Below are 6,000 nucleotides of genomic sequence, written 5' to 3'. Positions count from 1 at the left end.
CCCCACATCAGGCTCCCTGCTCAGTGGGGAGCCTGCTTCGCCCTCTCCCTCTCCCTCTGCTGCTCCCCCTGCTTGTGCTCTCTCTCTGTCAAAGAAATAAACAAGATTAAAAAAAAAAAAGTGCTTTAAAAAAAATAAAAATAGGGGCTCCTGGATGGTACAGCGGTTTTGCGTCTGCCTTCGGCTCAGGGCGTGATCCCGGTGTTACGGGATTGAGCCCCACGTCAGGCTCCTCTGCTGTGAGCCTGCTTCTTCCTCTCCCACTCCCCCTGCTTGTGTTCCCTCTCTCGCTGGCTGTCTCTATCTCTGTCGAATAAATAAATAAAATCTTAAAAAAAATAAATAAAAATAAAAAAATAAAAATAAAGTCTAGAAAGAAAGAAAGAAAGAAAAAGAAAGAAAGAAAAAAGAAAGAAAGAAAGAAGAAAGAAAGAAAGAAAGAAAGGAAGGAAGGAAGGAAGGAAGGAAGGAAGGAAGGAAGGAAGGAAGAAAGAAAGAAAGAAAGAAAGAAAGAAAGAAAGAAAGAAAGAAAGAAAGAAAGAAAGAAAGAAAGAAAAAGAAAATTCAATCTCAGGGATTGCAGATTCATTCTTAAATCCTAGGCCAACTCTGCCCCCTAGTGGTAGCAGGGAAATTTCAGAAGAACTGAATGCACAGTAGCTGTTGGACAATTCACACCTACCAGGTACCTTGAAATTATCTTATGTGGTTTCATCCTCACAATCCCATGCACTTAGTGATATTCAATGTCCAGATAAATCACCGAGACTCAGGGTGCTTAAGGCATTTAACCAGAGTCACATGACTAGTTGGACGGTTGGTTTCCAGCTGTGGCCCAGCACTATGGAGAACCCCGTTTTTCTGGATTTCCCATTGTTGAGATGGTCGAGTTTGGAGACAGAGCAGCACTTTTGGAGAGTTTTGCAATGTCAGCATCTTTCATGCTGTCTGCATTTATTTAGAGCCAGGCCCTGTGCTTAGGGCTGTGATGCGGACCGTCTCTAAATGCAACTTAAGTGAACGTGAGTCTTCTCAGGAGGTTGCATTTTCGAGCTAGAGAAGAGGTTTGACTTGGCTGCCTCATTCACATCTCTTTGGAATCTCATCTGCTCACACACTGTCAGCCTCTCTGAAAGAAAGGCACGGGGTGCCTCACCCCTCCCGGATATAGGAGCGGGTGCCTTTCCTTGCTGAAGGAGCGCCAGTGAAGGCAAGCGCTGATGGACGGGGAGCATGTTTTAAAGTTTACTAAAACCATCCCGTTATCCATTTCTTTCTTTCTTTTCCTTAAGCTTGGAAAAGAGCAGGCTCTCTCCCACCCACCAGCATCACAGTAGAGATGATGCTTTCAGGGGTTATCAGTCGCAACGGGAAGGGCTAGAATTTGGTTACTGTTGTCCAAGAGTCCCCTAGAAGCTACCTCAGAGGTAATTCTTTCACGTTGACCGCATCATGCAAACTGCATGTCCCTGCTTCAGGTAAATAAGCTGCCGCCACCCATCAGGTGTTCCTCTGCACCCAGTACATGAACCCAGCTTTTCCTGGGCCAGTGAAGATGGCCATGAGCCTGCAGTGAACTTGGCCCCACTGACTACACTACCTACCTGCCCATTTAGGTTAGCAATGCAGCTTTGAAAGAACTGCAAGGATGTTCTCTAGGAGGCCAGGAGCTGGAAGAGAGGCCCTGGGCACCTGCCTGCCCTCCTATAGTCCCCTTTTCCTGTTTGTAGCTCATGTTTGTTTCTCATGCCGTGTCTTCCTTGTTCTCCCTACGTCTCTCCCTCTTTCTCCCATGCCCTACCCCTCTCCCTTCTCCCCATTAAAGACACACAATCTAGAACTTATTCGTTATTTGAAAATTTTATGGAACAGGATCCCAAATCAGGCCCATATTGCCTTAAAATCATAGAACTTCATAGCTGGAAGGAGGCCCTAAAGATTTTATATGTAAAGATTTTACACACACACGTATATATTCTTATGCGTGTGTGTGTGTTTTCTTAAAATATAAGAGGTTATATATTGGTGCCTTTTAATTTTGTTGTTGTTGCTACTCACTCTTGAAAAGTTTTGTAATGGTGACTCTCATCTGAAAAAATTGTGCTAAGATTTCTTTTTTTTAAGTTTGTTTATTTATTTATTTATTTATTTATTTATTTATTTATAGTAATCCCCTACACCCAATGTGGGGCTCAAACTCACAGTTCCAAGATCAAGCGTCACATGTTCTGCCATCTGAGCCAGGCAGGCATCTCTCCTCCTTTCTGTACTACTGGGAACAGGTGCGACAGTACATACACCGGAAGGAAAAGTCTTCATGTTCCTCACCTATACATCGAGTCTGAGCTCTGACAGGGTCGCTCCAGAAATGGTCTCTGGGAGAGAAAAGTAGAAGACAATTTGTTTTCCCCCTAAAACTTGTTTGGCTCTGGGACCAATCAGGGAGAAACTGGAGTTTTCATGGAGCAAACTTCTTCAGCCAAGCTTAATTCAGTAGTCTTTGTCTTTGTTTTTGGTTTTCCCAGATTTCTTTCATTTTATTGATTAAATTATAATTTAACTACTGGAGAGCGAGCAGAACTTACATTTCTCATTTGAGAAGTTTTGACAAATGTATACACCTGTGCAACCGCCCAGATATTTCTATCACCCAGGAAGGTTCCCTCATGCATCTTTCCAGGATAGCAGCTGTTCACTATTCCATCCCTATAGATTAGTTTTTTTTTTAAATTTTATTTATTTATTTGACAGAGAGAGACAGCCAGCGAGAGAGGGAACACAAGCAGGGGGAGTGGGAGAGGAAGAAGCAGGCTCATAGCGGAGGAGCCTGATGTGGGGCTCGATCCCATAACGCCAGGATCACGCCCTGAGCCGAAGGCAGACGCTCAACTGCTGTGCCACCCAGGCGCCCCTATAGATTAGTTTTGCCTGTTCTTGAATTTTGTGTCATTGCAGTCAGACAATATTACTCTATGGTATGTGGCTTATTTTGCTCAATGTAATATTTTTGTAATGGACGTTTGGATTGTTTCTAGTTTGGGAGCCTTATGATTATAGCTGCTATATGCTCTCTTGTAAAAACGAAACAAAATCTAGTGAAATAAAGATGTATTACAGTATCAACACAAAGGGCAAAAATGGGGTAGATGGAATTTTAAATGTTCTTAGATGTTTGCATTGACTAAGAATGAATAAAAGTACTAACATACTTTTTACCATACTTTTGGTTGTGAAAAGTCAAGGTGGAGAGATTTGTTAGGTCCGTGGGTTGGGAGCCTCAATATTATTACTCATCAAATTGATCTCTGAATTCAGCACAAGCACAGTAGAGCCCTCCACAGGCTTTTTGTTGTTGAAATTGACAAACTGATTCTAACACCTTTAGGGAAGTGAAAAGAATCTATAAAAGCCAGGGGCGCCTGGGTGGCACAGCGGTTAAGCGTCTGCCTTCGGCTCAGGGCGTGATCCCGGCGTTATGGGATCGAGCCCCACATCAGGCTCCTCCGCTATGAGCCTGCTTCTTCCTCTCCCACTCCCCCTGCTTGTGTTCCCTCTCTTGCTGGCTGTCTCTATCTCTGTCGAATAAATAAATAAAATCTTAAAAAAAAAAAGAATCTATAAAAGCCAAAACAGGGGTACCCAGCTGGCTCAGTCAGTAAAGCATGTGAGTCTTGATCTCAGGGTTGTGAGCTCAAGCCCCGTGTCGGGCAGAGAGGTTGCTTAAAAAAAAAAAAAAGATTTACAATAAAGCGACAGTCATGGGTGGAACAAATGGAGATCGCTGGAATCCAGAAATAGACCCACATATGTATGGTCAGTTGATTTTGTTGAAGATGCCAAAGCAATTCAATGGGGAAAGGAAAGTCTTTTCAGTATTAGTGCTGGAAAAATTGGATGAGTTTATGGAAAAATGAATCAGGAGATTAATAATGTTCAACTTAAACCATAAAGAGAAATCACATCATATACATTAGAATGGCTAAAATTCACGTTGGCGAAAACGAGGAGCAACTAGAACTCACACATTGATGGTAGGAATGTAGGTTGATACAATCACTCTGGAGAACTTTTAGGCAAGTTCTTATAAAATTAAACACCTATCTACCTTACAGTGCAGGAATTCCAGCTCCAAGAAAGATGAAAACTTCTGCTCACAAAGATACGTGTGCAAGTGAGTTTACGGCAGTCTTACTCATAATAACTCCAAACCAGAATTCAAATGCCTATCAACAGGAGACGGGACAAACTGTGGTGTGCTTCTATCATGGAATATTACTTGGTAGTGAAAATGACAGAACTACTGCAACACCATGCTTGAATCTCAAAAACATTATTCTAGGGGCACCTGGGTGGCTCAGTTGGTGGAATACCTGCCTTTGCACATTGCTGCGTCTTGTTTTTAATTTAGTCTGACAATATTTATCTTTCAGTTGGAGTTTTTAGTCCATCAATTAAATTATCAATACATTTGGATAAATAGACTCTCTAACATGTATTTTCTATTTGACCAAATGTTCTATATTACAGACACACTGTGAATACAAGGACCACAGAGTCTGCAGACATACTGATGGAAAAAGACGTACTATGCAAACACCAGACAAAAAGCAGAAAGCATAGCATAGCTGTATTAATATCAGATATGGTTAGACTTCAAGACAAATAGCATTACTAGAGACAAATAGGGACACTGATAATGGTTTAAAAAAAAAAAGGCAGGGGCACTTGGGTGGCGCAGTCATTAAGCGTCTGCCTTTGGCTCAGGGCGTGATCCCGGCATTCTGGGATCGAGCCCCACATCAGGCTCCGCCGCCAGAGCCTGCTTCTTCCTCTCCCACTCCCCCTGCTTGTGTTCCCTCTCTCACTGGCTGTCTCTCTCTGTCAAATAAGTAAATAAAATCTTTAAACAACAACAAAAAAAGGCAAATCCAGCAGGAAAACATAACAATCTAGAATTTATATAAACATTGAAATAATGTTAAATAATAGAACTACAAGGAAAAATAGACAAGTCTGTGTTAAAGTTGGAGATAGGAACATATCTCTCTCAACTGATAGAACAAGTAAACAAAAATTAGGTTATAGAAGATCTGAAAACCTAATTAATCCATTTAACTTAATTGAAATATATTTTAAAAATTAAGCGGGGGCACCTGGGTGGCCCAATTGGTTGAGTGGCTGACTCTTCATTTCGGCTCCAGTCCTGGTCTTGGGGTCATGGGATCAAGTCCCCAGCTGGGCTCTGCTTTCAGCAGGGAGTTTGCTTGTCCCCCCCCCAAGCTCCTCCCCCTGGTCATGCACTCTCTCTCTCTCTTTCTCTCTCTCTCAATCTAAAATAAATAAATAAATAAATAAATAAATAAATAAATAAAATCTTAAAAAAACATTAACCATATTTGAGCCACAACGCAGATCTCAACAAATACAAAGGATTGAAATTCCAAGTGAGTTCTCTGAACACAGTGGAGTTGTGTTAAATATCAACTGCAAACAAAAATAAAACTAGATAAACCCAAATTCTTTTTAAATTAAGCAATACACGCCACGCCTGGGCGTGGCTCAGTTGGCTGGGCTTCTGCCTTCAGCTCAGGTCATGATCTCGGGGTCCTGGGATCGAGCCCCGCATCGGGCTCCCTGCTCAGTGGGGAGCCTGCTTCGTCCTCTCCCTCTGTCTCCTCCACCCTCCACCCTCCACAATGATCTCCTCATTGTGATTTTGATGTGCATTTCCCTAATGACTAGTGATGTCGAGCATCTTATTAGCCATTTGTATGATTTTTTTTGGAGAAACGACTGCTCATTTTTTGTCCATATTTTGATTGGGTTGCTTGTTTTAGAAGTTTCAGAATTTTAGAAGTTCTTCATATATTCTGGATATTAGATGCTTATCAGAGATATAGGATTTACAAATATTTTCTCGATTTCTGTGGATTGTCTTTGAATTCTCTTGATACTGTCCTTTGGTGTACGAAAGTTTTAATTTTGATGTTCAATTGATAT

Source organism: Ursus arctos, unplaced genomic scaffold, assembly GCF_023065955.2.
Source record: "Ursus arctos isolate Adak ecotype North America unplaced genomic scaffold, UrsArc2.0 scaffold_34, whole genome shotgun sequence".
Lineage (NCBI taxonomy): Eukaryota > Metazoa > Chordata > Mammalia > Carnivora > Ursidae > Ursus > Ursus arctos.
The sequence above is the reverse complement of the archived record's forward strand: the minus strand, read 5'-3'. Positions refer to the sequence as shown.